The following is a 17,862-nucleotide window of genomic DNA, read 5'->3' on the forward strand; positions in this document are numbered from 1 at the left end:
ATACTGCACCAGCATGAAATGAAGATCTCTTCTTTTTGTTCATCCCTCAAGTCAGGTTCTATATTTGGCCCTTACATATCTTTCATCATTCTCCCCTCCCTCTCTTCTCTGTACCATCTGTTTATTCTGAAAGTCAGTCTAAGCTCATTGGCTGTTTTTTTCTTTTCACTTTATCCATTACATGGATTCCGTACAACAGCAGTTCTTAAACTTTTACATACATCAGAATCATCTGAAAGTCTTGTTAAAACACAAGTGGCTCAGCCTGACCTCCAGAATTTTATACAGGAGATTTGAGTTTGGGCTCAAGTATTTACGTTTCTGACAAATGCCCAGGTAGTACTGACACTTCTCATCCAGGGACCACACTTTGAGAACCACTGCTCTACAACATAGGAGCGTCTGGACCTGTTGCAGCAAACAAGAATCTGTCCCCGGGTAGAAGCCTTAGTTATACATTATGTGTAAATAATGTTACCTGATTCCTTTAGAATTTAATGAGTCACCTTCCATCACCATATTTAGCATTCTTTAAGTAGGAATGTGTATGCAGTAGACTTTGCTATAAGATGACAAGAATAAAGGAAATAGTATTTATTGCTTGATTGCCTATTGAGTAGATAGTAGCGCGTGATAGGCTCTGAAACCAGGCCTTCTAGGGTTCAGTCCTGGCTTTGCAGGATTTCAGGAAGACCCTAGTAAAGTTATTTTGTGCCTCAGTTTCTTCTTTTTGAAATGAAGGTAATGAAATGAAGCATCTCATAGATTTAATTTAACCATCTCAAATGATTTAATATGTGAAAGTCCTTGATGAATGACTGGTGTGTTGTATGTACTCTGATGTCATCTATTATTATTATCAGGAATTTATTGAGTACTTTTTTTTTAAGATTTTATTTATTTATTTGACAGAGAGAGATAGTGAGAGAGGGAACACAAGCAGGGGGAGTGGGAGAGGGAGAAGCAGACTCTCTGCTGAGCAAGGAGCCTGATGCGGGACTCAATCCCAGGACCCTGGGGTCATGACCTGAGCCAAAGGCAAATGTTTTACTGACTGAGCCACCCAGGCCCCCTGTTGAGTGTTTTTAATGTGTTATCTCATTGTAACTTAAAATCAGTCCTAAAAGGTAAGCACCCTTAATATTCTTATAGGGGAGACTAGGAGATAGAAGTTTGGAAAGGTTAAATAACTGATCAAGGTCCCCCGGGGAAGTAAAAATCCTGTGTCTTTGTATGTCACCAGTGTTTGCCCAAAGAAATCATTTTCTCCCATAAGAAAAATGGTATAAGGCAGCTAATTTCAGAACTATATTTAAATGTGATTCAATAATTACTTGCTTGGTCAAGATGGTTGGTGAATTTTATAATCTAATGTTATTGTGCCTCCTCTAAAGTGTGTGAAAGACAAGTGGAGGCAACGATGGGTAGACATACCAGCGAATGTGTGACATTTGTGGAGCACCTGTCACATAACAGGTATTTAATAGATATTTGTTGAACTATTGGAATTAATGTGATTTGGAATAAAAGTTACCTAAAATTAAAAATTCACAATATCCAGAGTTAGTGAGATTATAGAGAAATGGGCATTGATATGTTACTATGAGATTTTTGAAAGTCAATTTGGCAAGAGCCCCCAAATTTTAAATATGTATTTCCTTTGGTCTGGACAGCCCAGTGTCTATTCTAGGGAATACCTCTGTATCCATGAAATATATGTATAATGATGTGCAAATTTAGTACTACTTGTAATAGTGAAAAATTACAAACCTAAATGTTGATAAATGGGGGCATTATTTAATAAATTGTGAGTCACCTGTTTTATTGAACACCATATAAGAGTAAAAAGGCATGAGGGACAGAAGTACATGTTGAATGAAAGATCTCCAGTATGTGTTAAGTGAAGGAATGGTCACAGAAAAAAGTGTAGAATTATCCATTTTGTTTACAGAGCCCAAAACTACATCTATAGGAGATATGCAGGAAAATGCTTAGCAAGAAGTCGGAAAGTGACACACCAGATAGTCATCAGTGATTACCTCTGGCAAGTGAGGAGGGCCAGGAGGAACTTCTCCTTTGTACACTTTACAGTCTATATTATTTGGAACATTTACTTGTGAGATCAAAAAAGAAAAAAAGTAGCTCGCTCAACAAATGTTCTTAGTCTCTTAATAAGGATAATAGATAACGGGATAATAAGGATAATAGATGCGTGATTCTTGCTAAATACTTTATTACTTGTAGTGCTGTTGATTCCCAGAACAAGAGTAGTGAGTAGTACAAGAGCTGAATTGGCGTCTGAGTGGAAAGCACATGAAACTAAAATCTTCATAGTATTAGACTGCCTGACCAAGAGTTTGCCTTTGGACTATTACACCATTTCATGCTTGCTCTCCGACGGATGAAGGTGACGGTGACAGAAAAGAAAGGAAAAACAAAGACAAGCACAAGTAAACAAAAGCACCATTATGCAAAAGGAGAAAGCAAAGAAACAGAATTTTTTTTTTTCTCCAAATGACTGGTCATATCAGTGTTCACTTGGAGACAGTATTAGGTGTGGATAAGAGAAGAGAAAGTTATTCTCAAGGCTTTTCTCAGTTATTTCCTGTATTGCTGTAACTATCACAAACCGGGTGGCTTAGAACAACAGAAATTTATTTTTTCACAGTTCCGGAGGCTAGAAATCTGAACTGAAGGAATTGGCCATGCCATGCTCTCTCTGAAGCCTTCAGAAGAGATTTCGGTTTCTGGCAGCCCGAGGTATTCCTTGGTTCAGAAGCGTCACTCCACTATCCAACTCTCTTTCACGTGGCTGTTTTCGCTTCGCGTGTCTGTCTGCTCCACTTCCCACAAGGACATCGGTCGTGGTGCACCTGGGTGGCTTAGTTGGTCAAGCATCTGACTTCAGCTCAGGTCGTGACCTCAGGGTTCTGGGATCGAGCCCAGTGTCGGGCTCCCTGCTCAGTGGGGAGTCTGCTTGTCCCTCTCCCTCTGCCCCTCCCCTCCTTGTGTGCTCCTTCTCTCAAATAAATAAAATCTTAAAAAAAAAAGACTCCCGTCCTATTGGATTAGAGCCCCCAATGACCTCATCTGAACTTGATTACATCTGCAAAGACCCTATTTCCGTATAAAATCACATTCACAGGTATTGGTGTTTAGGACCTCAACATATCTTCTTGGCAGATACAATTCGTAATTCGTAATTTATAATTCATAACTGAAGTCTGACCAATCATTAGTAACAGTTATTAAAAGTACACGACTTTTGCATAAGACTTGGATTCGGTGGGCTTTAAAGTTCTTCATAGTGGAGACGGCGGTAGCGCTTTTGCCATGGTGTCCAGGCAGATCTCTGAGCAGAACTGGCATGCCACTGTCTGCGTGGGGGGCCTGGACGGGAAGGTTAGCCAGCCGGTGCTGTGGGAGCTAATCTTCCAGGCAGGGCCAGTAGTCAATACCCACATGCCAAAGGATGGAGTCACAGGTCAGCACCCAGGCTACGGCTTTGTGGAATTCTTGAGTGACGAAGATGCTGACTGTGCCATGAAGATCATGGACCTGATCAAACTCTGTGGGAAGGCGGACAAGGCATCAGCTCACAAGAACTTGGATGTGGGGGCCAACATTGTCCTTGGCAATCTGGACCCAGAGCTTGATGAGAAGCTGCTTTATGATATTTCCAGCACCTTTGGGGTGATTTTACAAACCCCCAAGATTATGCGGCACCCTGACACAGGCAACTCCAAAGATTAAGGCTTTCTTAATTTTGCTTCGTTTGGTGCTTTGGAAGCAGCTGTTGAGGCCATGAATGGGCAGTATCTCTGTAACTGCCCTATCACCGTGTCCTATGCCTTTCAGAAGGACTCCAAGGGTGAGCACCATGACTCAGCAGCCGAACAACTTCTGGCAGCCATCAGGTATGCCTCCTCCTTGGTCCCTCCCACCACCACTGCTTCCTCCTGGAGCCCTTCCACCTAGGATACCCCCAGTCATGCCCCCATCATCTACGCCTCCTGGGGCTGGAGGACATGCCCCACCATCCTCAGGAACCCCAGGGTCTGGACATCCTGGACATAGACACTCACATCCTCACCCATTCCCACTGTATGGGATGCCCCATTCAGGGACGTCTGAGATGCAACTGGCCTACCATGGCCCTCATGGCTTAGGACATGCCAGGCCTCCAGACTCTGGGGGGGCAGCCATCACCTCAACCACCACCTGGAATGCCTAATCCAGGACCTCCTTTAGTGGGCATGCCCCCCCTCAATGGCCTCTGTGTGGATCTCCCATGGGTCACCCAGGTCTGTAGCTCACATGGGATGTGTGGAACTTCTCACTGATGCCCCCTCATAGATACACTGGGCTTCCACAACCCCCACTGGATGACTACCAGTGGGGGCTTCTCCCTCCACCCACACCCACCCCTCGACCTCTAGTTCCCCTCCTGGCCCACTTCCAGGCTTCTTTCCTCAGTAATTTCTCATTCTCTTTCCTCCTGTTCTATCTTCCCAGTATCTTTTCAATTCCTTAGACCGATCAGAATTGTAGTAGCTCCCTACAGCTAAGCCACTAATCCCTCTCAGGCTTTTTTTTTTAAGCGTAATTTTTCCACAGGTTTTTTTTTTTTTTCCTATATTGGTCCTAAGTGTTTTTGCAAATGCACAGAAAAAATAAAACTAAACTCCTTCTTAAAAACAAATAAAGTACTTCATAGTCATTCAGCTACAATAATCTCAACAATGGCACAGAATAACATAGCTGTCTCTTCTTAAGAAAACATATTTCAAGTAAACAAATTCAGGCATGAGCCACTGATGGGTCTCAGGTCTCGGAAAGAACTGAGAGGACAGAAGTATGGATAAAGTAAGACCACCCTAAAGAAGGTGCCCCCTCGGCACCAGCCGCCTATGCTGGGGGGAAAACACTGGCTTTCCCTTTGCGCTACTCTCATCACATAGAGATAAAGAGATGCAGCCTCCAAACCTTAGAAGGAGAGGCATGGAGGAGAGACAGGGCGTGGGGAGTGGTCTGTTTGTTGAGCAAATATACTTAAGGACACATTATAGACTTTTGGGGAATGTAGTCAGGCAGGAGTACAAGTTAAAGTTAAGAACTCTTTTATGCAGCATTTTTTGTCCAGCTATGTATTTCGTAGGTAAAATTGAAATACACAGTTTTTAAATACACCAGTATGATGCTTTAATATCAAATTAGATTTCCCTTGGGTCAATAGTGTAGCTGAAGTGGAATGACCACTGGAGTGACCATGCAATTACTATAGCTATGGCCCAGAAGATTCACAAAATTTAGTTACAGAGAAAGTTGGGTGAAGCGAGTGAGAAAAGAAAACCCAACAACCCTGAAGGGAGTGATGATTTGGAGGAGGAGGTGAGGGTGAGGAAAATTTCTCTGCAGGGCATAGCCACCATATTCAAAGATAGCTTATTTTTGGCTAACCTATGGGTTCCATGTAATGTCTCAGATTGTGATTAATACTCATATAGTTATGCTTGGCTTCATCATTGAAGATAGACTTGCAAATTTGTGGGCAAATTGGATTTTTAAAAGATGTACATCTTCTGTGTTGTAATTTGAGAGTCTTTTTTTTCTTTTCTTCTCATCAGTGTGTTATGGTATCTGTCTTACTTCAGGTTACTTCGTTGTAAGTACTTCACACTAGTAGATCTAGCTTAAGTAAAAAGGAGAAATTTGTCATAAGGAAATATTTTCAAGATACCAAATACAGGAAGTTTCTTTGGGCCTTATAAGGAGGAGGAAACCGAAACACTATGAGGACTCATTCTTGGTGTGCTTTCTCTCTTTTTTCCTCTCTGCTCTCTTACGTCTGTGTTACTCTTTTTTCCCCACGGCAGATCAGTTCTCTTTGTATCTCCATGTACATAAAGATGGCAACACCACAATGGCAGGTTTAACTTTAGAGCATCAGAATCATCAAGTGAAGAGAAGTAAGGGAGACCCTGATTGGCTCAGCTTGAGTCAGGTGACAACTCATGATGCAATCAAGGGGTGTGGGGCCAGGGTCATGAACAATAACACGGGGGCTAGAGGTTGGCTACTCTGGGTGAAGGGGACCATTCTTAGAGAAAGAGGGCAGAATCCATAATCTAAATAAGAACTCCGGAATTAATGCCCTGTAAATGGTCTTTTTTGCCATTTTGCCAGGGGAATTTCTATTTTTAAGAGTGAATCATGATATGACTCCTTTTAGAAAGAAGAATATTTTTAGTGAATTGGTAACTATACCTCTGTTTTAAGTAAAACTGTTTTTGTAAAGTAGAGCATAACTATAATAGACATTTTGCATATTTCACCAAAGAATTACCCTCACTTGAAGGAGGTTATTAATTCCTGGTTTATAGAGAGGAAAACGTTCGGTTTTCATGCACCAAAGTTAAATGTATCTGGTTATCTCAAGGAAAGCAGGGATCTGTTTGCCAGGAACACCTTTATCTTTGGGACTATAAGGAAGGACGAGAGATTTGATGCAGAGACAGGGATATGCTGGAGTGCACAGGAGGTTTTGGACTACCCCACCCCCATATCTAACCAAACTTTGAAATGAATAATTCTAAAATATCTGGATGGTCCAAAATACAAACACATTGCTTGCTCGTCTGTCTGCCTGATTCACACTCCTGCCTTTGCTTTTTGATTTATATTACCAGACCTGGAATAAATCAGCCTCTCTCCATGGCTACTTCCCTTGCCTTCAGAAAAGTACTCTCCCCTATCTTGGAAAGAAACAAAGTAACTCCCAGTCTATCTCCAACCATTTGCTTGAACCTATTTCCCTTTCCAAGGACTTTTCTGTATCTTTTTTTTTTTTCTCTCACATTTTTTTTGCCCCTCTTAAGAATGTTTTTATTATTTCATCATTTAATGCATAGTTTTTTTTTATCCAAATGCAAGTTTTTGCATTTATCTCTGTTACAACTCAGCCCTTATCATTCCAGCCCACACAGTTCTGTGGAATGTGATAAATTGTGACAAATGCTTCAGGATTACTAATAAAATCCAACATATTTCTTATACCTCTCCGCCTGCTGATATCTGTTAATTGACCTTACCACAACTGTAATACACATTTAATAGCTGTGCTAAGGGTTTAAAAATACTTTTTCATCTCGGGGCGCCTGGGTGGCTCAGTCGTTGAGTGTCTGCCTTCGGCTCAGGGCGTGATCCTGGCGTTATGGGATCGAGCCCCACATCAGGCACCTCCACTGGGAGCCTGCTTCTTCCTCTCCCACTCCCCCTGCTTGTGTTCCCTCTCTCTCTGGCTGTCTCTCTCTCTGTCAAATAAATAAATAAAATCTTTTAAAAAAATACTTTTTCATCTAATCTTCAAAATGACTCAGGGAAGATATTATTATCCCCATTATAGTGATGAAGAAATGGAAACTTAGAAAATCTAAATGACTTCCTTGGTGAAGGCTGGGATTCAAACCTGGGTCTGCCAGACTCTCAAGCTTAAGTTCTTAAACCCTTGGCCATGTATTTTCAGCCTTGGCTTTGCATCAAAACCACCTAAGAACTTTCAAAAGACACAGCAGCCAAAGCCCCATCTGACAACATTGTCACAGTCTTGTTGCAGAGTGGTAGTAAGGTCCACTGCTGCCACGTTCTGCTGTAGTGGAAGGACGAGATCTTACTGGTGTGCCATACACGTTGCCCCATAGGTGACAATTAGCTGCTAATTTTTACTTTTAGATATGGCCATGCAATCAGTTTTGAATCTAAATATGTAATCCTCCAACGCACTTCTTATTTCTCCATATTGTGTGAAAGAATGTCATGAAAGACTTGGTCAAATTTGTTCTCTTGGGGTGCTCCTGGGTGGCTCAGTTGGTTAAGCCTCCAGCTCTTGATTTTGACTCAGGTCATGATCTCGGTGTCATGGGATCCAACACCAAGTCGGGCTCCATGCTGGACATGGAGTCAGCTTAAGAGTCTCTCTCTTCCACTCCCTCTGCCCCACTGCCCCATAGTCTCTCTCTAAAAGAAAAAAAAAAATTGTTCTCTTGGGATTCTGTTTTATCCTTATCAAAAAGAGGGGTATCAAAATAGGGGTATCTTCCTGAAATGTTTGCCCTGGGAGCAACTTTCTAGCTATGCCACTACCAGAGATCACTTAAAGAGCTAAAAAATTCTCTGCAGGGTGAAAAGAGCTTAATGTTCCAGGGCAGTATTGACTTAAAAATGATACTATCTTAGTGAGAAGAGAGGCTTCCACTCTCTGAATGACACTAAGCAAGTCACTTTATCTCTCTGGGGAGGTAGATAGATTTCTCAATTCTATAAACCCAAGAATAATGTATTTTCTTTCCAGTCCACCTGCCTTCCATATCCAAATAACTTTTATATAAAAAAGTCCCTTTGTAGAGGCTGCTTTCTGGCAAACAGGATTGAGCAGAATGTAGAAAAGGTCCATCAGGGGACCCACCCAAAATACCCAGAGCCCCTAACTGACCAATAGGATATTTATACGTAGGCACAGTTAACCAAAAAAGGGAGACTTCTATACGCTGCCATACCTCTTCATCTTCCCCCTTTAAAAAACACCCACCCACTACCTCCTTGTAGATAGCCCCTCCTTTGCTGTCCTCCCCACAGCTCCCTTTTGGTGTATTCAGTAAACTTCCATCTCCTTTGTTCCACCTTAGGTGAACTCCTTCACCTCTTGTGCCACCAGCTCCCACCTGATCTTCCCCCCACATTTCGGGGTCCCCATCCTACCGAGAGACACCCCATTTAGACACCACACCTTCCATCACAAGAAGCCCTGAATATTTACTTTTTACCGTAGCTTCCCCCTGTAAACAGGCAGTGGCCAGTAATGGTACCATGTCTGGTTGATTAAACATGTACTGTAAAATATAGAAACATCACTCACTGCAGTGAATGCATCTGTACTGTTTCAGAGTTCAAAAAACAGGCATTTTTTTTCTCACAAAAGAGAATGTTTCCATTTCCACGGTTCAGATAGATGATTTTAATCTTAGCTGTGACATGAAGGACAACTCTGCCATTTTATCTTCTTTGCATGGGACTGTGTTCTGGTTTCTACTCCAGTAACAGTTTTCATTTGCAGGAAAAGGGAACTCACATGGTGGTTGCTCTTGTGATTTCAGCCTTTATATTCTAAGCAGATTTTAGATTTGCCATTGACTCACAACTATTTCTGATTCCTTTTTAGATATTAAAAATAAGGACTCTCCAGCGTATTTTGCTTGTAAAACGGTAGCCATAGGAATGCAATTCTCCTGTAAATCCCTCCCTCTTATGAGAAAACAAGAGCCCTAATTCATTATTTACTTTAAAGGAGTCAGTGTGAATTCAAGTCATTTCATAGCCTGCTATCATTTGCTCAAAGACCTTTTGCAATGGGTCTTATGTAAGAAGAAATGCAGGAGTTGCTTTGGTGAGTTGATTTAAAGAAGTCATTAAATTCAAGTTAGACCTGAATCTCAGCATTGTCTGTGAATGGAGAAACAGGGGCTATAAATTGCATCAAGTCTTTCAGATAGAAAGAGGGCTATTAAGTGAAAAAGACCGTACATCGTTGGGTCCCAGGCTACTCCTTTGGACTCATCCCTTTCCACTGCCCTCTCCTTCACTGTCCTCACCCTAATCCTCTCCTTCACTGTCCTCCAGCCACAGTGACCTCTTTCCTGGTCCTTGAACTTGTCGAGCACATTTCTTTTTCAGGGTCTTTGCCTTTGCTAGTCCCTCTGCCTGAAACTCTCTTCCCATGCAGTCACAGGACTGGCTCATTTTCATCCTTCACATCTCTGCTCAAATGTCACTTACTCTGGGAGGTCTGTCTTGGCCACCCTCACTAAAATAGCACACTGCCTCCTCACTTTCTATTCCTTTCCTTTGTATTATTTTTCTTAGTTGCAATTATACACTGGCATATGATTCACTTGAAGTATGCTTGTCACTTTATCAGAATACATCGAACTTTACATCGGAAACCGGGGATGTACTGTATGGTGACTAACATAATAAAAAATCATTTAAAAAAATAGAAAAAAAAAAAGAATACATGCTGTAGTAGAGCAAATAGAATGCGGGTTGCGATTACATAGCAGCATCCTTGGGGCCCTTGCAGCCCAGCACCGGGTAGATGCTATGCGAATATTTGTTGAACGAATGAATGGGGCTCCTGGGGGACGGTGGGCTTTGTTTCTCTTCATTTGCTGGGTCTTGTCGCCAATCCGCAGGCAGCTGGGCGCCTTGTCCCACCCTCACCCTTTTCTCGCAGAGGTGATGGATTGGAGCCAGGCGTTCGGGATTGCACCTGCACAGAACGGCGCCTGTGAACGTTGCCCCAACCGTCGGCGCCACTTCCCCTCGGCCTGGAGGCCTGGACTGGGGAAGGGCGGGTCTGATGCACGCGGAACGTGGAAGCGAAAGCAGAAGGGGAACGAACATCGGTGCACGGGAGGATAGCGTTGTGGTGCCAGGCGGCGTGCAGGGGGCGCCTTCCCGGCCGGGCTGACTCATTCCCAGCCGCCTAACGGGCGGGCGGCGCCCACACACACCCCCATCTGGGGAGGGCCGGGCCCAGCGCCGGCGCCGGGCTCCTGCTGGCTCTGGGGCCCAGGTAGACAGCTCCGGCTCAATTTCCCCGCGCGTTCACTCCCGGGAGACGCCCCGGGAATCTCCGCGCGCTCCCGACGACTTCCTGAGAAGCTTGGGTCGTGCGTGGCCGGTCTCCGCCAGTCGCGGCCAGCTCCGCCGCGCCCGCGCGCCCGGAGAAGGGCGGTGCGGCGGCTCGGCGGCTCGGCGCACGCGCGCACGCGCAGTCCGGGGGCGCGCGGCCGGGTCCCGCCCCCGCCCCCGCCCCGCCCGGGGTCCGCCTCAGTCGGCAGTGAACTGGCCGCCTGAGTGGAGGCAGACGCCGACGCAAATAGGGCGTCCGCGCCAGTATCGCCGGAGGCGCTGAGAAGACGGTGTGGCCCGGGAGAGGGTGGAGACGACGCCTGTGACGACGGGCTTCCCGGCTGCCCGAAGTGGGAGTGGTGTGGGCTGAAGGAAGGAGAGAGGAAGAGGAGCCGAAGGGGGCAGCGGCGGCCGCGGCCAACGGCTTCCCTGAGCGCTGACAGGCTGGGCCGGCGCCCGGCGCTCGGGAGTTGGTGCTGCCGCCTCGGCCGCTCGGCCCCTGGGCCCGAACTCGCGGCGCGCGTCGGGGCGGAGAGCTGCTGCGGCCGCGCGGGGACAGGCCCGGGGCTCGCCGCCCAGGGATGTGAGTGGGAGCCGACCCCGCGCGGGAGGGCCCGAGAGGGCCCCGCCTGGCGGACGCCCGGACCCCTGCCCACGCCGGGGCCCCGCAGATCTCGGCCCGCCGCGGGCTCCGGGTCGGAGCAGCCCCTGCGGGCCTGGGGGCGCGTCCTCGCCGCCGGATCGGTGCAGCTGGTGCGTGCGATTGCTGCGTGGCCTCTGGGTGGGGGGCAGCAGTCGTCGGTCCACCTCCCTCCCACCTCCTGATCCCCGCTCTGCCCCTGCTAGTGGCAGTAAACTTCTCGGCGAGAAAACCTCTTAGAGGGGAAGCCGGCAACGGCGTGTTTTGGTGTTGCTGTTTGCATCCCTGTATGCCTCGTATCCGCCTTCCCTCTCCCTTTATACCTCTTTAAAATGTTCTAGACATCGGAACAGGCTAGGGAAGAGCATCTATTTCCCCTGGATTTCTGCGGTAATAACCGCTGCTGCTGCTTCTTCTTTTTTTTAGGTTTCAGAAGCAGACGAGGGAACAAGATGTGAACTGTTGGGCTTCTGAAGAAAAAGGCCCTTCCTCCGCTTCCCGCGAAGGTGGGTTTGCGATCCTGGGTGTTGTGCTGTGTCGCGGCGGGGAAGGCGAGTGTGGCGAGCCGGGCGTGCGTGCATAGGAAGGCTGGGAGCGTGTGTAGACAGGCAGGGCTCCTTGCGGTTTACTCCTCTGAAAATGGCAGTGCTGAACTTAGAATGTTGGTCCGGGAGGGCGATTCGGGGGTGTTTACTGTTGCTCTCGCGGATCCTTTAAGAGACATTCACCGCTTCTTTCTCCTCTGATCATACAAGTAACTAGGCTTTGCGGAAGAAGCGTTGCCAGTTACCCTCTCTCCTCGAGCAGCCAGAGATTGTTAATCTTTCAAGGAGGAACGTTTTCAAGTAATAAGAGATACCTACTGGGAGAACACGTTAGCTGTTCTTGCTGGGGTTTCTGCTACCGCATTGAATGCTTCCTGGGTGGTTTTATCTGCTTGAGTTTGCTGTGTCGGTTGAATTTACCCAGTTTGCTTTCCGGTGGTGGTTAATCAGTCAGGAGAAACTCCTTTTCTCTGAATGAAAGGACAGAAGCGGCTGAATATGTCAGAGAGGAGGAGAAATGTGGAGAAGGAAACTAGAAGTGGGAGTAAGAGAGATGACAATTGCTTTTGGTTTCTTAATAGGTTTGTACAAGTGAGTCGTTGGGCTCCTGCAATTATTCTATGCAACACCCAGCAGATTTGAAGATGAATAATCAACTTTTGACCTTTCTTTCCCCACCTCCTTCAGACCTTTTATCACGAGTGTGAAAATCACTAGCTGCATGTGCAAGTATCTGTTAGAGTGTAACATATCCGCAAACTGGATGTGACCAAGACTTGCCTTAATAGTATACGTACTTACCTGTAGAGGAAAGCTACAGTACTTGCTGACTACATAAGAATGTGAAGCTTGTTTTTGCTCGAACTGAATGTCCTGTGTTTGGAGTTCATAGCATGTTAAAATTAAACAAACGCAATAGTGTGTTTCATATATTGGGTTTTCCTAGTGACAGAGATGGGTATCTCAGGTATGGGAAGGGAACATAATATCTTTTCTCTACTTCACCTGGCTGTTGCTGAAAGGTGGGATACTTTTGAGGCAGAATAGGGAAGCGGATTGGCTCTGGAGTCAGATCTGGATTTGAATCCTGGTGTTCCTGCCACTTAATAGTCTCACTTTTCTTAAAAGGTTGGTGAGGATTCAGGATTCGGTAAGATTATGCATGGGAAGTAGTACAGGGTTTGGTACTGTTGAAGTCTTGGCTATTATCATGGGTCAGGCAGGCAAAGGAGATGTAGAAAAGCGCAAAATTACTCTGCATAAGGGGGTCTGCCAGGGACCAGTGTTTCTTCCTCTTTAGGAGAAGGAGAAAAAGCTCTTACAGGTCTTGAACTGGTCTATGAGGTCTTAGAGCCTTTTTATGGAGAGGTTCCTCTCTTATCTCTCCTTGACACCCCTCCCCCCACCATTGTGTTGTCTCTACCAACTATTGTGCTGCCCTCTTGTGGTTAACTGTGCTAAGAACTTCTTCTGCTCCTCCCCTCTTACATTTCCCCCCCCCTCTTTTTAGGCCCCTTGCCTTTGCTCCCAGTTTCCCAAACTGTGTGCTGAGGTGCCTCAGAGCAGCAGTGAACTCAGGCTTGAACTCTTAGTTTGAGGTAGTTCACAGTTTCAACATTTAATTGACACATTCCTTTCCACAATGTCCTGTCTTTGCAAAGCTGTTTTTTTTTAGAGGTTGTGCTGATAAAAAGCAACTACTACATGAGAATCAATATGATACAGGAAATGAGAGTGTGATGTTGTCCAGTTTGATTCCAAGAAGTTGTACAAGGCTGGACAAGCACTAGGTTGTAAGGATATTAAATGATTTGAATTCACCTACCGAAGCATTTCTTTTGGCCTAGGAGTGCTGTGAAAATAGTACTAAAACTAAGAACTCCCTGAATGGAGAAAGTTGAGGAGCTTTTGCCTTAGCTTTTGGTTGACCTTTCTAATACACACAAAAAATTTTTTAAATGAAAAAACTGCATTTTTTAAATGTTGGTCACTAACTGATTCTTGTCCCCACCAAAAGTATTGGTACAATTACTGGTAAAATTACTGACACAAAGCTAGTACCAGCTGTTCATGGTTTAGTATGTTTCCTCTCCTATTTGATATCTTTATAGCATCTGCCCAGTTCTTTCATTCTGAAACAAATTCTGTTGCTTACTTGTTATTCTAGTCACTTCCTGGTTTTTCTGGTCCTGCTTTTCTAGTATTTTTGAATGTCTCCTTAAACTCACCATGTCCCAAATGAAAAATCATCATTTTTATTTTTATACCCCTTTGGAATTTCCTTCTCTCCTGGTCATATAGGTTTTAAATTAGGTATCATCTGGGATGCCTGGGTGGCTCAGTTGGCTAAATCTGCCTTCAACTCAGGTCATGATCCCAGGGTCCTGGGACTGAGCCCCACGTCGGGCTCCCTGTTCAGCGGGGAGTCTGCTTCTCTCTCTCCTTGCCGCTCCCCCTGCTTGTGTGCATGCTCTCTCTCTGTCAAATAAATAAATAAAATCTTAAAAAAATAATGTTAGGTATCATCTTTAAACTACCTCTTTTCATTCACCTCTTGTATTAACCCATTCAACATTTCCTGTCCATATTTCTTTTGTCCCTCATAGCTCTGCTTACCTCACTTTACCACCAGGACTTGTTTCCTCCACCTAGAATATTGAAAGTCACATCAGCCTCTCAGGATCCAGCATCTCTTTCTTCTGTTAATCCACAGTAGAAATGTCACTAATACTCCTTATTGTGGCATTCCTTTGTCCCCAAATCTTCAGTGGCTTTGCACACTCTACCTGTTAAATTTAACTTCCTCTTCTTGGCTTTCAGGATTCTCTGTCATTATTCCCTGCCCTATTTATTCAGTCTTTAGTCTAAGGACCCTCAAAGAGCACTCTCTGCTGTAGTCTTTTAAGCCGCTTTCCAACATTTTCTAATAATAGTTATGCTTATTTCAGCTTTTAATTTCCATTTATGTTTTCCATCCTTCTTCTACCAAGCCCAGTTCTATATCTGTACCACTCACTATTCCATAATGAAGTAGAGCCTCAGTCTCATATGAAAAAATGAGTATGACTGTAGTACTTTTTCCATAGGGTTGTAGTGAGAATGAAGTGAATTAATACATGAAAAGTCTTCAAGACCAGTGCCTGGCACATTAAACACACCTTAAGTTTTAGCTTTTATTATTGTAATTATTTATTATCACTATTTAAAAAAAAATTTTAGAGATTTTATTTATTTATTTGAGAGAGCTAGAGAGCACAAGCGGGGTGAAGGGCAGAGGGAGAAGCAGACTCCCCACTGAGCAGGGAGCCTGATGTGGGACTCGATTCCAGGACCCTGGACCATGACCTGAGCTGAAGGCAGACGCTTAACTGACTGAGCCACCCAGGAGCCCCTATCATCACTATTATAATTACTACTGTTGCTATGACTCCCAGTTAAAATTCTACCTCATTTCTGAAACTGTTTCTCACTAAATACTGCTTTTTTCCTTTCTATATTTCTATTGTTCTTTTAAGTCATAGAGGATCTTCACATAGTTTATTTATATATCCTGCTTTGGTTGTTTGATAATTATTTCCCTAGTGTTAACCTTATCTTTTCTAGTTGATTGTATATGCTTTGAGGAACATCTACATAGAGTGCTGAACACATAAGGAGCATTCAGTAAATGCTGTGGATTAAAAAGGAACTTTAGTTAGTCATTGAACAAATATTTATTAATATCTACAATGTGGTAGGTACTTTGCTATGTCCAAAGAAATGCAGAAAAATATAAAGTAGGTTCCTTTCATTGAGAACTTAAAATGTAATTGGGAAGCTAAGTTAAATAATAAAAGTTACAGATATTTGAGACCACTTAGAGTTGAAGTGAGCAAGGAAGGCTCCAGAGATGAGGTAAAATCAAAACTAGGCACAATTTGATTTTGCATAAGTGGAAGGATCTTGTACAGGTGGTAAACAGAAGCAAAATACGCACAGCATTTTCAGAGCTGTACATAAAACAATTTGAAATGAAGGTTTGTATGGCAGGGTAGTAAGAAATCAGTTTGATAATATAGATTGGAATTAGATTATGGATGCCTTTAAGTGCTAGGATGAGAAGAATGTACATTGCTCCATAGGTAACAGAAGCTTTAAAAATTTGGATTGAGGGACGCCTGGGTGGCTCAGTTGTTAAGCGTCTGCCTTCGGCTCAGGGCGTGATCCCGGCGTTGTGGGATCGAGCCCCACATCTGGCTCCTCCGCTATGAGCCTGCTTCTTCCTCTCCCACTCCCCCTGCTGTGTTCCCTCTCTCGCTGGCTGTCTCTCTGTCACATAAATAAATAAAAAATCTTAAAAAAAAAATGTTCCTAACATGAAGTCTAGAAAACTAGAAGAAAGAAGAAAATTGCTATAGTTTTCCCATGCAGAAATAGCCACTGTTAATATTTTGTTCTCTCAAGTAAAATAGATGACCTTTGGATTGGACAGTTGGGTGAATAATGGAGACTTCTATCCAAAGCGCTCATCACTGGGACTAAAGATGAGAATTTTAGGCACAATAAAGACAGGAATGTATTTTTGACAGTGATTGTCATTTATCTGTGTCCTTTCATATCACACTATATGGGTGGGTACTGCTATTCCTTGTGGGAATTAGCCTTACACTTACATTACTTGAATGAGTAGACAGACATTCAGTGGTTCTTACTAGACTTTCAGTAGTCTAGCAGGTTCGACAAGTGGTCTCTGGGTGTGTTCTTACTGGTAAAATCTGAATAAAATGATAAGGTATTAATCTGTAAAAGGAAAGAGAAATCCTTGGTAGATAACTTATAGAAGTGAAGGTGGCATGGTTAGAAGTGTTCAGATGAGCAGAGCTGGGAAGGGCAGAAGGAAGCAGTATCTGTTTTTAAAGCCTGTGCAGTATAGCTGTCAGAGGTGGATTAGGTTGAAATAGTCCCTGGGCTATCTCTTTGTTTTGCCCGAATGCTTATTTTGATTTCCCAAGGACATACTTTGGCCTGCTTTTTTGCTATCAGTCCTTGGGATTAGGGTATTCATTATTGCTTACCAAATGACTTTAATAAATTCTGATTATGAAATAAAAGGCCACTAGGTAATATTTTGTTATTTGAAAGTCAGTGTGATTTGAAGAAGTGCACTGTTTTGGAAATCGGGGGGATCAGAAACTGCTCTCAAAATGAGCTGGAGCAACTCTCATGATCATTGAGCCTTTCCCCCCCCGATTTGGAAAATGAGGGAATAGAATAAATCTTTTTTAAAAATCTTTGTTTACTTAAGAAACATGGAGTTACATGGTAAAATGTGAATAAACTTAAGTAATGGCTTACTATGGTTTATAGCAAAAAATAGCCTCTTGCTCCTCCCCCATCTCTGATTCCTGTTTTTCAGTAAACCACTTTAGATTTCCTGAGTGTCTTCTGGTGTTTACCTCCACATTTCCAAATAAGAGCCCACCATCAGTAACACCCCTCCTCATCCTGTATCTGTGCCTATACTCTGCCCTTTTCTCATTTATTTATTAAAGATTTTATTTACTTAAGAGAGAGAACAGGAGAAGGGGGAAGAGTGGAGGGAGAGGGAGAAGTGGACTCCCTGCTGAGTAGGGAGCCCAACGCTGGGCTGGATCCCAGGACCCTGAGATCATGACCTGAGCCGAAGGCAGATGCCTCTGAGCCACTGAGCCAACTGAGCCATGCAGACACCCTTGCCCTTTTCTCCTTTAAAATGAATGAATTGGTCAGTGTCTCATCTAAGTCTTCTCCATCTCCTTGTGTAGAGAAGCCCATCTCCTTTTGCCTTCAAAGACTTTGCTATTGTATTTCTTTCTTTTTCTTGCATTCTCAATTTTTCCCTCTTCTGGCTCATTTCCATGTATCCCGGTTGCTATTGCTGTTTGCTGCTGCAAAACTTAGTGATATAAAACAACTATTTTATTAGGCTCACAGATATTATGGGTCAATAATTCAGATAGGGTACACCAG

The 17,862-nt window shown here is 44.0% G+C and overlaps 1 protein-coding gene and 1 pseudogene across 3 annotated transcripts in view; both read left to right on the top strand.

Annotated features, from left to right (window-relative positions):
• The window catches only part of JAK2 (Janus kinase 2), a 208,896-nt gene that overhangs the window by 65,578 nt on the left and 125,456 nt on the right, over positions 1-17,862 (top strand). For 2 of the 3 annotated variants that reach the window (XM_040620303.1, XM_040620304.1), the window contains one exon: positions 11,756-11,835. The gene's annotated coding sequence lies outside the window, so the exon portion shown is untranslated. Of the gene's footprint in view, positions 1-11,425; positions 11,443-11,755; positions 11,836-17,862 lie in introns of those variants that run through there. The other variant, XM_040620305.1, reaches the window with a different exon arrangement.
• On the top strand, positions 3,051-5,589 carry LOC103663213 (annotated as a pseudogene).

This window comes from Ursus maritimus, unplaced genomic scaffold, assembly GCF_017311325.1.
Source record: "Ursus maritimus isolate PB19 unplaced genomic scaffold, ASM1731132v1 scaffold_34, whole genome shotgun sequence".
NCBI classification, from domain to species: domain Eukaryota; kingdom Metazoa; phylum Chordata; class Mammalia; order Carnivora; family Ursidae; genus Ursus; species Ursus maritimus.